This window comes from Capra hircus, chromosome 27 (genome assembly GCF_001704415.2).
Source record: "Capra hircus breed San Clemente chromosome 27, ASM170441v1, whole genome shotgun sequence".
Lineage (NCBI taxonomy): Eukaryota > Metazoa > Chordata > Mammalia > Artiodactyla > Bovidae > Capra > Capra hircus.
Genome location: NC_030834.1, coordinates 21,540,974 through 21,557,950, shown reverse-complemented (window position 1 = coordinate 21,557,950; position 16,977 = coordinate 21,540,974). Strand labels below are relative to the sequence as shown.

General features: G+C 43.0%; 1 protein-coding gene across 9 annotated transcripts in view; it reads right to left on the bottom strand.

The window, feature by feature from the left end:
- KIAA1456 (KIAA1456 ortholog) overlaps positions 1-9,867 on the bottom strand; it is a 65,080-nt gene extending 55,213 nt beyond the window's left edge. For 7 of the 9 annotated variants that reach the window (XM_005698786.2, XM_018042086.1, XM_013975446.2 and 4 more), the window contains exon 1: positions 8,559-9,014. The gene's annotated coding sequence lies outside the window, so the exon portion shown is untranslated. Of the gene's footprint in view, positions 1-8,558; positions 9,015-9,079; positions 9,246-9,377 lie in introns of those variants that run through there. The other 2 variants (XM_018042084.1, XM_018042085.1) reach the window with 2 other exon arrangements.

The following is a 16,977-nucleotide window of genomic DNA, read 5'->3' as shown; positions in this document are numbered from 1 at the left end:
CCCCTTATTGGATACATGATTTGCAAATATCTTCTCCCGCTTGTTAGGCTGTCTTTTCATTTTGTTAATGGTTCCTTCTGCTGTGAAGAGGCTTCTTAGTTTGATGTCATCCCATTTGTTTCATGGTTGATTTTGTTCCCGTTGCTTGAGGAGACATGTCCAGAAAGACATTACTAAGACCAACTGCAAAGAGATTGCCTATGTTTTCTTCTAGTAGTTATGTGGTTTCAGTTCTTACATCAGGCTTTAATCCAATTTGAGTTTCTATTTGTGTATGGTTTAAGACTAACATAGAAATAGAAATAGATGGGGAAACAGTGGAAACAGTGTCAGACTTTATTTTTTTGGGCTCCAAAATCACTGCAGATGGTGACTGCAGCCATGAAATTAAAAGACGCTTACTCCTTGCAAGAAAAGTTATGACCAACCTAGACAGTATATTCAAAAGCAAAGACATTACTTTGCCGACTAAGGTCCGTCTAGTCAAGGCTATGGTTTTTCCTGTGGTCATGTATGGATGTGAGAGTTGGACTGTGAAGAAGGCTGAGCACCGAAGAATTGATGCTTTTGAACTGTGGTGTTGGAGAAGACTCTTGAGAATCCCTTGGACTGCAAGGAGATCCAACCAGTCCATTCTGAAGGAGATCAGCCCTGGGATTTCTTTGGAAGGAATGATGCTAAAGCTGAAGCTCCAGTACTTTGGCCACCTCATGTGAAGAGTTGACTCATTGGAAAAGACTCTGATGCTGGGAGGGATTGGGGGCAGGAGAAGAAGGGGATGACAGAGGATGAGATGGCTGGATGGCATCACGGACTCGATGGACGTGAGTCTGAGTGAACTCTGGGAGATGGTGATGGACAGGCAGGCCTGGCGTTCTGCGATTCATGGGGTCGCAAAGAGTCGGACACTACTGAGCGACTGAAACGAACTAAGACTAATATAATTTCATTTTTTGCATGTGGCTGTCCAGTTTTTCCAAGAACATTTATTGAAGAGACTATCCTTTCTCCTTGTATGTTCTTTGCTCTTTTGCCGTAAATTAATTGTCCATATGTGTATAGGTTTATTTCTGGGCTCTCAATTCTGTTCTATTGATCTGTGTGTCTGTTTTTCTGCCAATACCATGCTGTTTTTACTACTATGATTTTATGGTATAATTTAAAATTAGGCAGTATAATTTTATAGTATGGTTTAAAATCAAATCCAGCTTTATTATTTTTTTCTCCGGATTGCTTATTTGGGATCTTTTGTGGCTCTAAATACATTTTAGGGGTTTTGGTTCTATTTCTGTGAAAAATGTTGAAATTTTGATAGGTATTGCACTTAACCTGTAGATTGTTTTAGGTAATATGTAAATTTTAACAATGTTAATTCTTCCAATCATGAGCATGTAATATCTTTCAGTTTCTTTTGTCTTTTTTTGATTTCTTTCAGTAATGTCTTATAGTTTTCAGGGTGCAAGTCTTTCACTTCCTTGATTAAATTTATTCCTAGATTATATTGTTCTTTTTGTTGTGACTTTTATAAATGGGATTGTTTTCTCAATTTCTTTTTCTGCTAGTGTGTTGTTAGTGCGCACTTTGGCAACACATAATACTAATATTAGTTTGTTACTAGTGTATAGAAATGCAAAATACAATTTTATATATTGACTTTGCACCCTGAAGCTTTACTTCTAATAGTTTATTATTTCTAATAGTTTGTGGTGGGGTCATTAGGATTTTCTATATATAAAATCATGTTATCTTCAAATAGTGAAAGTTCTTCCTTTTCAATTTGGATGCTTTTTATTTATTTTTTCTTGCCTAATTCTCTCCAGTACAGTGTTGAATAAGTGTGTTGAGAGTGGGCGTCCTTGTTCCTGATGTCAGAGGGACAGCTTTCCATTTTCATTGTTTAGTATGATGTTAGCTGTGGGTGTGTCATATAAATTTTGCCTTAAAAAATATATCACAACCCCATGGTCTCTCTTCCCATATCCCTGATTCAATTTGGCACATCAGTGATCTAACCAGTGATTTAAGATTTGGATGTTCTTCTGCTCCATAATACACTTGGCAAATCGAAAGACCATTCTGATTTTCAATCTTTAAAAAAAAAGAGTTGTATCCTGCAACTTAATCTTTAAGCTCCATATAGCTGAAGACAAGAACTCATCATGCTTATAGCCAAGAGGGAGGAAAAAACCAGGTTTTTCTCTTGAATATTTACTCAAATAGGAGTGAGAGAGAAAAAGAGGAGGGTGGGGAAAAGCTGGAATTAGGTCATTTGTGTATTACTGTAACATACAAAGGTGAATACCACTTACTATTCCTCACAGTGAATCCGATTAAGGTTAGATTCAACCAGTTCCTCCCTGAGAATATACTGTACATGGGCTTAGTTGGGGGCTCAGTGTGGAAGAGAATGCATTTGTCCTGAAGCTGCATTTATAGAGAGAGTACTGTTTTTATTTTGAAGTGTTTATTTATGGTGACATGGGGCCGAGTGGCTGAACGCTTGCTGTCACCACTGGACCTATAATATGATAGTGTGGTTTATCCCAGGCAGCATTTATAATTCTGCATTTAAATTCATTCATTACCTACCAGAGCAGATCTCTGAATGAACTCTCACCTTTTGAGACATGAAAATCAATTAGATATTATATATATATTAGACTAACAAATTCACTAAGTAACTCCATCTCCCTCAGCTGCTCTTCTCTAATTTTTAGGTTCAAATATCAGAAGCAAATATAAAATGATTTCATTCAATAATTAATACTTAATTCCTAGATGTGCTAATATAATTTCTGAGTACAAATAAGTGATAATGTGTTACTTAGGAATTGTAAAGACCGAATCATATTTGATCTTCAAATCAGGGCTTCCCTGATAGCTCAGTTGATAAAGAATCTGCCTGCAATGCAGGAGGCCCCAGTTCAATTCCCAGTATCCCAGTGGGATAGGCTACCCACTGCAGTATTCTTGGGCTTCCCTTGTGCCTCAGCTGGTAGAGAATCTTCCAGCAATGTGGGAGACTTGGGTTCGATCCCTGGCTTGGGAAGATTCCCTAAAGAAGGGAAAGGCTACCCACTCCAGTATTCTTGCCTGGAGAATTCCATGGACTGTATAGAGTTCATGGCGTTGCAAAGAGTTGGACATGACTGAGTGACTTTCACTTTCACTTTCAATCATATTTACTTTAATAACTCAAAAAAAAATCTGACAAGCCTCAGAGTATGAAATAAGTAATTAGAGTGAATTCAAGCATACTCTTATTTTAATCCCCAATTAACAGGACATTTCTCTATTTAATCCTCTAAAAAAAAACCATTAAAGTTCCAGAGCAAAGAAAGATTCAGTAGAAACACAGCCACACAGATAATTCATTTAATGAAAGAACCAGCCTTCCAGAAGCTATTATATCCCTGCTCAGACCCTAGTTCCTCCTTTGTATTGCTGTTCATTAAGTAGATAGGCTTTCTGGAACTTGGGTGGGGAGGAGCTTTTAAAAATCGTTTTCTTGGTATTTTACCTCAATTACAAAACTGAAACAAAAGAAGATTATTTCATATTCAAATAGAATCACCACAGGAAGGGGTAGGTGCTTAGGAATTTTAGTGATTTATTTGCTTGATGCTTTTTCTAGCAATTTCATCTGTAATGACTGTAACATCCATCTGCTTGAAATGCAAATTGGTTAGCAACTGGATCCTTTTTTGATTCTTACAATATATCATCTCTCTGCTTTGAATGAAATATTCTAGCTAAGTCTCTGATGAAATCTGTTTCCAGGAAGCAGAAATCACACAGCATCCATTCTGGTCTCCTCCAGGTGTGCCTTCCTTTGTCTCTAGGCTGGAAAACCATCAGCTACATTTCCCAGAGTCCCTTGCAGCCAGGGTTCTGGGCAAAGCTTAGGTTCTGCCAAGTGAGAGAACCTGGATGGGAAGCGAGGTAGAGGGTGTCTAAGGAAGATGTTCGCTGGCTTGCTTCTGTCCTTGGTAACCAGGTTCTGTTACTAGCTTCCTGCGTGGAGTGGCGCTTTGCAGCAGCTTCTCTGATCACTGAACACAGCTCAGAGAGTGAGCTCTGATGTCAGCAGCTCAGGCAGTGGCTCTGATTCCCAGCCTCCGGACTTGGGCAATGACGGCAGCAACTGTAGGACACCAGTTCCGTGGAGCTGTCTGGGGCTTACCCCTCCAGCCCAGCCTGCAGCCTCTCCTCTCTGAGCAGCAGCCTTTCCTTCCAGCCTTCCTGTGAGCACCTACTTCCCATATGAAACCCCTTTCTGCTTAAAATAGCTGGGATAGTTTCTCTTATCTGCACCATGACATTTAAATAAGAGAAAGGAAAGATAACAGCCTTCAGTGCCCAGGAGAGCAGGTAAAGCCTGGAGAGAACCACGAACGGGAAAATGGTTGTGACCTCCACAGTGACTCCTTAAGGACCAGAGAGAAGTCACAGGCCCTGCCACCAAGAACTCCCCAAATCAGGGCACCACTCTTAGGGCCCAAGGATGAGGCCACAGCATAACGGCTTTGAAATAGTCATGAGACATTTGGAGAAAAAGAAAAAAAGAAAAACATGAAAGGAAAAATAACGAGGGGAGAAAGGAAGGGAAGAGAGGAGAGAAGAGGGGAAAAAAAAAAAAAAACCAAATCAGGCACTGGTGGCAACAGTTCTCTGCCAGCTTCCTCACGTGACCTGGCCTGGGTGGCACTGCCCTGTCGGACCTGTTAGTGTCACAGAGCTGGGCTCAGGGGGTCTCAGATGCAGATGCAGGGGCACTTTCCACAGGAGAAAATCAAGCAAATCCATCACCTCTTGAATAGATAGATTCAAACTGGATAAATACATATATTTTGTTTATTTCCAGCTATCCTATACACGTGTGCATGCTAAGTCGCTTCAGTCATGTCCAACTCTTTGTGACGCCATGGACTGAAGCCCTCTGGGCTCCTCTGTCCATATATTCTCCAGGCAAGATTATTGGAGTGGGTTACCGTGCCCTCTTCCAGGGGGTCTTCCAGACCCAGGGATAGAACCCATGTCTCAAATCTCCTACACTGGCAGGCAGCTTCTTTACCACTAGCGCCACCTGGCAAATCCGTCTATATATAGTGTTTTTTCTCTTAATCAATAAGATAGATAAAAAGAAATATAGTAGCTGGAAATTATAGCCCATGGAATTGCAGAGTTGGACATGACTGAGCAGGCATGCATGCAGCTGGAAATATGCAAAATACGTAGTCTAAACAAAAATCTATTAGATTTTTAAAAAGGAAATGAATCCAGATGGCTTTAAAGTCAGACAGTTAATAATGCAAAGAGTTGACAGACTAGTCAATTATGGTAAATATTGGCTTAGGCTCTGAGCAGCTTTAAAAAAAAAAAGATTGTCCGTATGTTTTTTTATAATTCAGTAGAGTAATCTGTAAGAAAAACAAATCCTAAGCTGTTTACACAAAACAATTAAGATTCTATGGAGATGTAATTCTTAATGTAAAATAAAAGCAAGCGTGTCTCCCAGCCCAGCCTGCTGTTCAAGCCCCACTCACACACCACTGCCCCCCTCAGCAAAGCTATCTGTTCTCTCTGCCGCTTGCTCTCTCCTCATCAGGAAACCTGCACACAGCAGGCACACAGAATCTCTGCAGGTTCACTAGGCTTTAATCCTTCCCAACCCCAATATCACTTCCTAAAGCACACATTCCTGACTTCCCTGCCTCCACAGGTCAAATTCCCCGTCTCCTCCCTTGACATGTTTCCTGCACAGCACTCAGCACAGGTGTAATGATAGGTCTACCTGTGTAGTACCAGCAGCCATGCTTCCAGGAGGGGTTACGTCTGCTTTTCTTGCATCCTGAAGGCTTTAGCTTGATGTCTCAGGTGACTTAGGGATGCTTAACGAATAAAACCCTGCATGAGTCATATTGCTGCTTCAGCCCCAACTACTCCATTTCTAAACATGTACCTGCCCAGGGGAAAACTATGGACTCTTATCGTTTTATGAGAACCACACTTTAATGGCATTAACAGAAGCTAGTTTATAAAAGACTTAAATTTGATTTTAGAATTTCATCTCCTTCCTCCCCCTGCTATCTCATCATTACCTCTCAGAACCACTACACATAACTTCGTTCAGCTAGATAAGCCAGTGGTCTGTCCATGGGGGAGGAGATACAGGCTTGACAGTATAAGCCTCTAATTCCCCCCCAAACACTGATTGCTAAGAGTCTATTGTACCCTGTAATGTATTGTACAAAAGTATAAGTTTACCAGGACAGGAGAATGAGTCACCCAAATACTCAGTTCTACCATCAATTACACAGCAACCCCTCTGCAGCCCTAGGAGATGAGATTTAAGCCATAATATTTGTCTCTCTTGTAAGACAGCTCACAATGTGCATTTTACACCAGTTATTCCATTTGCTCCCAACTACCGCCTTAGTTGGGCTTCCCAGGTGGTGCTAGTGGTAAAGAACCCACCTGCCTTTGCAGGAGACATAAGAGATGCGGGTTTGATCCCTGGGTCGGGAAGATCCCCAGGAGAGGGCATGGCAACCCACTCCAATATTCTTGCCTGGAGAATCCCACAGACGGAGGAGCTTGACGGGCTACAGTCCATAGGGTCGCAAAGAGGCAGACACCACTGAAGCGACTTAGCATGCATGCACGCACCACCTTAGTTACGAAATATTATTCCCATTTCACAGATGAGGAAATGTGGCAATTCAGTCCAGGTGATAGAGCTCAAACTCCAAGTGTTTCCCTGTTTGGAAAGTGAGTACCCAAACTGAATGGTGCAACTCCTCTTGGACACCTCTTAGCTAGAGGTTCAGGCTGTCTGATGACATCAAGAGAAGAGAATCACACAGGCGAAGGGATGTTCGGTGGGTCAGTTAGCACCCCCACACTTCCACCCTGACCACCAACCGAGCTGCACCAGAATCAGCCTCCATACTTAGTTCCTTCTGTCTGTCCTTAAGTAAATCACCACACAGTCTTCATCCCTTGCTGCCAGTCTCCTTAGAACACGTCCTAATTTATCTACGCTTAAAAGCATAAGACTGCACAGGCAAGTGCTGACAGCTTGATCGCAACGATACTTCATAGAAAGGCTATAAATCACAGTGAGAGCTGATTCAGTTCCCATTTAAAATACGAATCGGAACATCTACATGCAGTAAACACAGGATTTAGTTGCATTTCTTCCTCAGCACGGAGGTCCTGTTTATTGCCAAGCTTGTCTGGCCCTCTGCCTTCCTCAAGGTAGTGCTGACAATTGTCCGTCATAATGTGTCTCAGATTTCGGACACACGTTCTCTAAAGGCGCATATGAATTCTTTACAAGTGGAATGCATATAAATATCCCCGTATCCACCTATCAGAAATACTGAAAGTATTAATACCTTCTTTACAGGCTTCTTAATCCCCATTAGGATTTGGCTTTAGAAGATATATGTACACAGAGGGTTAAGATGTATTGGGAAAGCACCACCCCCCCACTGCCCCTCTGCTTTAAGGCAGAGTTAACCATGAGGACATAGCATTTTTCATTTCCCATCCATCCGGTAACTAAAATCTTGTTAAAACCTTGATGCTTTTGCTATATGAAGACAGACACACAGAAGGACAAAGTATTTCCAAAGAACATCATTTCATTAATTGAATCTTCCTAGAAAAAGGATTTCTTCTGAACTAAGAGAAGAGTCTATAGAGAGCCCGCCTCTCAAATCTGACCAAATGCATTAAGAAAGCAGTTCTCTGGAGCAGTTTCCTTGGTGAGGAGATAGATCCTTTCCAACCTGTCAAGGTCCACTTTAAAAGAAGTTATGGGCAATCGGGGCCACCAGGGAGTCGCTTTCATTCTCTTCAATGATCTTTCCCTCTGAGCTACTCTAGAGCAGCCCTCACCATCCCTGGAGACTCCTTCATACTGCGTTTCCAGCCGGGCATCAGGACAGAAAAACCTACAATTGTTCCTTCCTAAACTTCAAGACAGATTAACCGTTCATCAGTCAGAAATGTCAAGGATTTGCTGTGCTAATAAGTCACATGAATAATAGTACCTCAGCTCCTGAAACAAGGAGTTAAAAGCCAACTGTTAACCTGTATTATTGCCAGTAACCTTAAACTCAAATGACATAGCTGCGTTCTAGCTTTTCGCCCACAGGAAATATTCTGTGTACATTTAAATGCATGCAGACATACCAATATAAAGCTTTACCTTTGCAGTAGTTGTTCACAACCGTACCCTCTTTCTATGCATTGCACGTTTAGAACGTTTATCACTAAGAACTCAGATAATATGTAAGGACACAGAGCAAATACTACACAAATTCTGCCAATCTCGTTTTGATATTCTTTCTTAAACTGTATTTTTGACATCAGCTTGGACTATTTCAGTAAGTTTTTCCAGATCAACTAAAAAATATTCCCTGACAAACTTTCTGGCTTCAAGTTATGTTCGTTTATTGCCTCCAGCTAGTTAAAAATCAATTCCCAAGTGATAGCTTCCAAAAGGAAAGATACACATGTACTCCAGGAAAACACAAATTCATTTTCACCTTTAGACACGAAACAGGTTTCCTGCAGCTCCGGGTTCTGATTTATCCGCTGTCACATCCGAAGCCCATCCCCGCAGTCCCTTCCTGCACGCCAGGCTCCGCTGTTCGGATCACGTCTAAGTTTTCAAGGTAAGCAGGTCACCCTTGGCTACTGGAATGACAGCGGGAGAGCAGGCACTCACCCCAGGCGGTCAGACCCGGGACATGGGCGCCCGAGAGCGCGGGAGGCGACCTGTCGCGCCCCCTCCTCCGGATCCGAGGCGGGGAGGGCAGGCGCGGGGCCGGCCCAACTAGGGTGGAAGGGAGGCTCCTCGCCTCCCCCACTCTGCGGACCACGGTCAACGCCACGGTCGCTGGCCCTGGCCGCGAGGTATGGGGGCGGGAAGCTCTACGAAACGGAATAGTTGCAATGCATTCCCGCACCGCCCACCCCCCGCCCCTCCCTGGAGCCGAAGCGGAAAAGCTGCCTTTGCATCAAAGCCAGGGGCTGCGCCGGGTGTAACTTCCACCCGGTGACCTACTTTGGAGTGTGAGAATGAACGCGATGGGGGGGAAAAATAGACGGAGGGCGCACGGGAGCTGGGCTCCGGGGACGCGCGTGGCCGCGTGGGAACGCGCGCCCGCGCGCCCCCGGGGCTGCCAAAGAGAAGTTGCTGCGCGGCCCGCGGAGGCCTGGGGCAGGGCCCGGCGGCCGTCGCTCCGCCGGCGCCTCCCCGCGCCGCGGCCCGGGTGCGGGCTTCCTGGGGCTCGCGGGCCTCGGGACGGCCGCCGCGGCTCCCCGCCCCCACCTCTGTCCCCGCCTCCCCGACCCGCCCTCACCTCTCCCGGCGGCTCGCGAGCTCCGGCGGCCTGGGGACCCGGGTCAGCGGCGCCTCGGGGCCGGGAGGGCGGCGGCGGGCGCAGAGCGGAGCCCGGGGAGTGCCGCCTCTCGGCCCGGTCCCCTGGGAACGCCTCGCCCGAACGCGCCCGGGAAGTGAGGCTCTGCCGCGCCGCCTGGCCCGGCGATCGGGGTGACCTTCCTGCCTCTTCTCCTCGGTGTCTCCCGGCGCGGCCCGTCCTCCGTGGGGAGGCCAGGCCGAGGCGAGCACACCTGGAGCGCAGCAACGCCGTACCTGGGTGACAGCAGCGTGACGTTTCAGCGCGTCTTTTCTCATTTGATCCTGGCAACCACCTTCTGCCACCGAAAGGTCCCCATTGGGTATCTGGCAAAACCGGAGATCAGAGGGGTTCCGTCCCAGGTGCCGCTGCTCGTACTCTCCAGATCTTTTCACTCACATGGCCTGCGGACTAGACCCATCCAAGTAGCGTCTGTCAGAAGAAGGGATGGAACTTAGGTTGAAAGTTTCTGCGGAAAGTTGGACACAGATTCCTCCCTCCCCAGCCCCCCGCTTCTGTAACAACAGGGCTAGCTACTTTCTATCAGGTCCTTCGCTTGGTGCAACAACTTAATCTTCAGAGGCCTATGACTTAAAAATGCGGCTACGCAATATTGGAAAAGTAACATGTTGAGTAACTGTTCTGCCCCTCCTTGTGTTTGAGTATGACACTCCTGCCCCTCTGCCCCTCCTTGTGTTTGAGTATGACACTCCTGACCCTATGGGACCGAGATGAGTTGAGTTGTATTTCCAGGCACGGTTTCCTGTGGGGACCCAACTACACCTCTCATATAACACCTGGATGATGTTATTTAAGGCAGTACCAAGAGGAGCTCAGCAGATACAGCTTGTGATTCTGGAGTAGTTTTCTAGTGCCATGCTATATTGGGAAACTTTGCTTGGGCATCTCTGTCTTAATGCCCAAGGGGAATCAAATTAACGTTTCCTTTTTATATAAACTCCTTTTGGCATTTAAAAGGGGAAGAATCATGAGTTTGATGGTACATGTTAGCATGCCAGCCCACAGAAGTGCCACTGCTCGTTTTTGTTTCCATTCAGTGGCGTTAGAGCTGCGTTGTGTCCTTGGACGAGGGCTCTATACTAGATACTGAGGTATTCCTTGGACTCTTCTAAAAGGGCAGTGGGAGACAAAGCTGCATATATATATATATGGGTTTTATGGGCCTCTCCATCTTCCTGAACTACGTAAAAAATAACACTACCAAAAATCCCAATCTTTCTCAAGCACCTGTCCTGGTTTTCTGCTTTTCTCTATCATCTTTCCCTGGACAGCCTCATCCATTTTGATGAGTGCAAGCAGAATCTCTGTGAAGGTGTCTCAAGAGCTGGTCTTTGCATAAACCTCCCAACCCATATTGCCAGCAGCTTGCTTGACCTCCCCTGTGGAGTGACCGCAGTATATTTGAATCTGAGATCCTGTGCCCTCCATGACCTCATCCAGCTTCTCTTTGCATTTCTCTATCAATCCCATCCTCCCACTTCCCTGGTTTCATCTTCAAACTCTTTGTTTCTCCTGGCCCTCCGTATCCCACTGGCAGCCACCATCTACCATCAATCTTTGCAATACTTTTATTTACCTCCCTCCCTCCCTTCTAATTGTTTCTGCTTTACTTGTTTATGTCCTATTCCTTCTCACCTATGTGATTATGTTGTTTAATTCCATGTCATGACTCTCAAAACCATCTCTTCTTTGAAAACTTTTAGCTTTATTGGAACTAATCACCCTGTCCTGAAACTTTAGTGGTCTTTATCTATGTGCCTCCTATAACATTTATCACTAACTTTTGAAAGTATTTATTCATTTTTTTCAACAAATATTCATTGAACATCTATTATGTACCAGGCACTATGCTAGGAAAACAGTGGTGAGCAAAACAGATAAAATTCCTACCCTTGTAGTACTTATAGTCTAGTGAGATGACAGACATTAATCAAATAATCACAGATACCAAAAATGAAATATGTCATTCAAACTGAAACCGGTCCCAGGGAGGATAGGTACAGACTGTCATGAGAGTTCATGTGGCGAATCTCTCTCCCTGTGGGAACTTGGCAGTGGGACTCAGCCTCAATATGTAGCCCAGAGCTGTACGTGGGGAGGTGTTCAGAGTTTTTGTTGAATGAACATATGCATCAATTTCTTACATGTAAGTGACTTGATATGTTTCTATATTGCAGAGTATTGAATAAAATAACAATAAACACTGATCACAACCCACTGCCACTTAAGCTATTGGCTATTGTTCCATTACGACAAATCCATGGATCATCTGTCTCTAAATGCATCCTGTTTCCTTTGTCAGCATGGTGACAGATGAATTTTTTGTAATCCCAGTAGCATTATCAAGAACATTCTTTATGGCAGAAGTTCTATGTACGAACAGTTTCACCAGCATCAGCCCCTTCACCTTCCGTATGGTTCAAAACATTTGCTGAGGATGTAAAATAGCCTTGTTTTTTTCTGCCCTGCTGGAATCCTCCACCCTCTGGGTAATTTCCCTGCTTCCTCTCCATCTCTGTAATTGTGTGAGCATTGTTTCTGCATCCCCTTTCTCTTCATTTCTGCTGTGTTGCTCTTTATCATCTTTTGCTTGTGATCCTGTCATTTTGGGAAATCAATCTTTCACTGGAACAGTAAGTGACACGTCTCCTATTTATTTTATCTTTTTTTTTTTTGTAGTGCTACTATGTAATTCTTTTTCAAGAAGCACTTTTGAAAAAAAAAAAAACAGAATCTGAAGTCTGATTTTTTTTTTATCTATTGTTTGTTTTCAGCATCAAATAGATATGGAGTGGGAAAGTGACCTTATTTTCATGGTGGGAAAATAAAGAGTAAAAAAGAAGTTCAAACAACAGAAAATGTCTCATATAAAAAGTAGAACATTTAGCATGTAGAAAAATACATGATTTTGAAGATAAATTTAATGACCTGGAAATACAATAAAAAGTTAAAAAGCATTTTGAATAGATTTTAGGTTAGGTAAATCATATGTTCACATATATGTATAGGAAAACTACTGTGTAAGTATACCAAAATGATAATAGTGGTTTTCTCTGAGTGATGAAATTTTCACTGTTATATTCTTCTATATATTTTTTTTAAAGAGAAGGGGATGATATGCAGTTTCAGAGCAAAGCATATTTCTATTTGTAGCCACAGTCTGTCCTCATGGATTTTATGGATTGTGCCTCCCTGCTGTTATTAACACTAATCAAGTATGTGAGAAGTGGAATTAACATACGAAAGGCCCTCTTGTTCCTTTCCTTTAATGTTATTTTAAATACTCGAGTGCCAGCAGTTTAAGTCCAGTTGTTTTAAATATAGAAGTCACAATTACCAACTGTTTCCATACTGGAAAGCTGTTCCGCTATGTTAAAGACACAGCCATATGTGCCCCATCTTGTATTGTGCTTAGATTACTTGTATTTATGTTCTGCTTTGTTAGGTACAGTCAAATGTCAACTCAAACCCCTGGGTAAGCATCTTGATTACATCTACCTATTGTTAATGGTGATCTTGAGTTTATCTGAATGTCAACTCTAGGAAAAATGGAGATGTAGATTCATTGTGTGTGTGTGTGTGTGCACGCATGTGCACACGTGCTTATGTGTGCAGTTATGTGTGTATATGCAGTTCCCAAAGATTAGATATTCTGGGGAAGATGGAAGGTGAATTTTAAAGTGGTTTTTATTTTTCCTTGATGATAATTTTGGAACTCTCATGTGGGGTTAAAACTTGTTTTAAAATTTAGACTAAATTAGTAATTAAGATTAGGTCCTAATACATGGCTTCCTCGGTGGCTCAGTGATAAAGAATCTGCCTGCAGTGCAGGAGATGCAGGAGACCCAGGTTCAATCCCTGGGTCAGGAAGAACCCCTGGAGGAGGGCATGGCAATCCACTCCAGTATTCTTGCCTGGGAAATCCCGTGGACAGAGGAGCCTGGCAGACTATGGTCTGTGGGGTCACAGAGGGTCGGACACGACTAACGTGACTGAGCACCCACCCACCCACATTACTAGAAGTCAACTTGACGTAAAATAGTTGCAGAAAACTGCACAATAACAAAATGTGTTGAAAAACCGTTTGTAATTGTCACATCACAGTGTTTTTATCTTCTGAGAACAAGCAAGACAATAGTATTCTCCCACAGTCCTACCACCAGAATTACAATGACCAGGGTTCTTTGACCCCGATCTCAACCAAGACCTCTGGGTCTTAGATGATTCACGTGAAAATTCAGGGAACCAAGTTACACCTTCATGGGGTCGCAAAGAGTCGGGCAGGAGTGAGGGACTAACACTTTCACACTTGGTGCCTTGTTTATCTTACCCATTTATGATCTTAAGGTTGAGTAAGAGCTTCCTATTTTCCAATCTGGATTTAAAAGGATCAGGTGTGGCGCTCATAGATGGTACTAGTTTCTATTTAATTCACAAGAAGAATTTAGGAAGAACTTGCAAGATGAAAGAGGAAGGAGATTTATTTCAAGGTGCTCCAGAGGCAGACTTGGGCCAACAAAGGCAAGTTACAGGCCAGCACATTTAGACTCAACAAGAGCTAGATATTTCTAGAGTTTGAGCTGCCTGGAACCCAGTTCCTTTTAACAGGTACAGTTATTTGTATCTGGATAGACAGACAAAGAGGCCCTCTGACTTATTGCTGCCCTTTTCGAAAGGAATCCACACATAAGATGGGAGATCATGTTATGCCCAAGTCTCGAAATCTCCCAATGACCACCAGGGAGCCGATATCCGATGCAAAAGCAAGAGAGTTTTTATTACCAAGCTTGAGCTGGGGCTCTCACCGATACCGACAAAGCAGCTATAGGGAGGAGCCCTGAGCTCTGGGTTACATTGCTTATATAGGGTATTCTCACACGAAAAATTCAAAAAACGGGAGTCTCTGGATCTGATTGGTCACCTTCTGGTGAAGGGTTAGGTGTTGAGTTCTGATTGGTTCTCGTTTCCCGGGCTGGCCACGGATGCTGATTGGTTCCCATTTCCCCGCCTTGATTCCTATTTCCCCGGGCTGGCCAAGGGTTCTGATTGGTTCTCAGGTGGCGGGGTGAGGTCAGGGGATTTCCAAAGGCTCTTTTCCCGGAACCTTACAAAATGGAGTAGCTTAGATTCTTCAATCATGCTTCTCAGGCAGCCACAGTCCCTTCCCAAGAACCATGGGATTTTTTGATGTGTTGTTGAGAAAGGGTGTTGAGAAACGGTAGAATACAAAGTCTCTTCAGGCATTTGGACAAAGAATGAGGCTATTTTTACAACACAGTCTTTGCCATGCTGGTTTCTCCTTCCTTCTCCAGTTGGTTTCATCTTTTGTATTGTGGAAATGCAACTGATTGTTTTTGGAAATAGCAGTCAAGCAAAGATATACACTAACATGAGGAAGAGCTGCAAAGATCGGTTTCACCCCATTATTCAAGGCAGTTGGCTGAGACCAGAGCAGGGTATTGGTTCAATGGTTTAGTTGCTAAGTTGTGTCCAGGTCTTGCAAAACTATGGACGGTAGCCCGTCAGGCCTCTTTGCCTCTAGGATTTCCCAGGCCAGAATACTGGTGTAGGTTGCCATTTCCTTCCCCAAGGGATCTTCCCAACCCTGGGATTGGACCCGAGTCTCCTGCATTGCAAATGGTCTCCTACAATGCAGGCAGATTCTTTACCACTGAGCCACCATGGGAAAGGGCTGCAAAAATTGGTTTCACCCTGTTATTCAAAGCAGTTGGCTGAGCAAGGAGTGTAACCTAAAGACTATGAGGAATCTGTGTGCAAATCATCAGAGAAAACAGCATCTGTGGCTTGAGTAAGACTGGGCTCATACCTGCTCACCTGGAATTTGTTCTTCCTTTTCCCCTTTAACAAGCGAAACAAAAAGGAAATAAGACAATGAGTAGGGAGGTGACTAAAAGCATTAGAATATCCAACTGAGCAACAGGAAAAGACACAGAAGGTCAGAAAAAGGGTATGTTGCGTTTTGAAAATTAATTTTTCTTTTTTAAAGATTTTTTTATTTTTGTGGAAATTTTTTAATGTCTTTATTGAACTTGTTACATTATTGCTTCTGTTTTGTGTTTTGATTTTTTGGCCATGAGGCATATGGGAACTTGACTCCCTGACTAGGAATCAAACCTGCACCCCTGCATTGGAAGGCACAGTCTTAGCCACTGGACCGCCAGGGAAGTCCCTGTTTTGTTTTCGTATCTAAAAGGAAAATGAACAATCATCACCTAACAAGGATAACAAAACGGAAGAAAATGCCTTCCTATGGGGAGAATTACAAGTGAACTGGCCCAGAGGTTGAAGTCATTGCCAGGGGTTAGATAGGTAGGAAAGCCCTTGGCCCAAACACTCTCTGTTATTGCAGGAGCAAACTCGTCCATCATTTTGGACAGTGGCTCTTCCATTCCCGAAGGCCAAAGTTCTTTTGCACTTACTGTTCTGGCCACATACAGGCATGGTAATGTAATATACATAGCCATCCCTTGTGAGCTCAGTTCTATCTGATCGGAAATCAAATCAGTCTAATGTGAAGAGAACAATTTAAGAGAAGTGCCAAGCACAATTTTCCTATATCCAAACTGAGTCCATGTTAAAATAATTTTCTTTACCCATGGGCTAACTTAACTGAAGAAATATTCATGCAAGAGAGAAAGGTATCTTACATGGGAATAAAAATGAACTTTTTTTCAAAACTTCCATTTACATCTAAATTCATAAACTACAGCATATCAAACATTCAGTATATTTTAGTTCCAGCTTTAAAGAAAGCCTGAAATGGCTTGGAGTTCTAGAGTTCTGTGTCTCTGATTGTCAGGTTCAACCATTCAGTGAAATTTTATCTTAGAAATCATTTGAAATTAGTCCAAATGATTCGGGATCCAGGTACATGTTAGAGAAAGAAGGGGAAAAACAAGGATTTGAAAAGATATCTTTGCTCTTTACTATTGACTGAGAGAGAAAAAAATCTAAGAGCAGGGACTATTTGCTTCTCTGCAGGTTAAACTTTAATGTTACTGGCCGATTATTCTAACATGAGAGTAAAGCAAAGAATTTCCTCTGGGAATTTTTCTTGATTTCATGAGAAAACAACATTAAAGAATCATATCATGTTAATAAAGCAGTTGTATGTACATATAAAGAGATGGAAGGAATTTTTGAGATATTAGAGAATGTATGAAATAAATGTTTACTCTAAAAACATCTGAAAATTCAGAATTATGTGAAAAAGATGCATAACTGTACCACTTCAGGACACTATTATTAACATTGTAGTGCATTTCCTCCCTGTCTGCCTGTGTGAGTCCATTTAATAATTTTAAAATCAAAATTGGGTCTTGTATTCATTTTTATTTTAAATTGTATCTTTGTGCAACATACCATGTTGTTAAGTAAGCTCCCAAAACCCTGATGTTAACATCATTGTAAATATTCACTGAAAAAATATTTAGCACGTGCCAGGTATTGGACAAAGTACAACAAAGCATTAACTATGTAATCTTCAGGAGAGCCCAAGGCA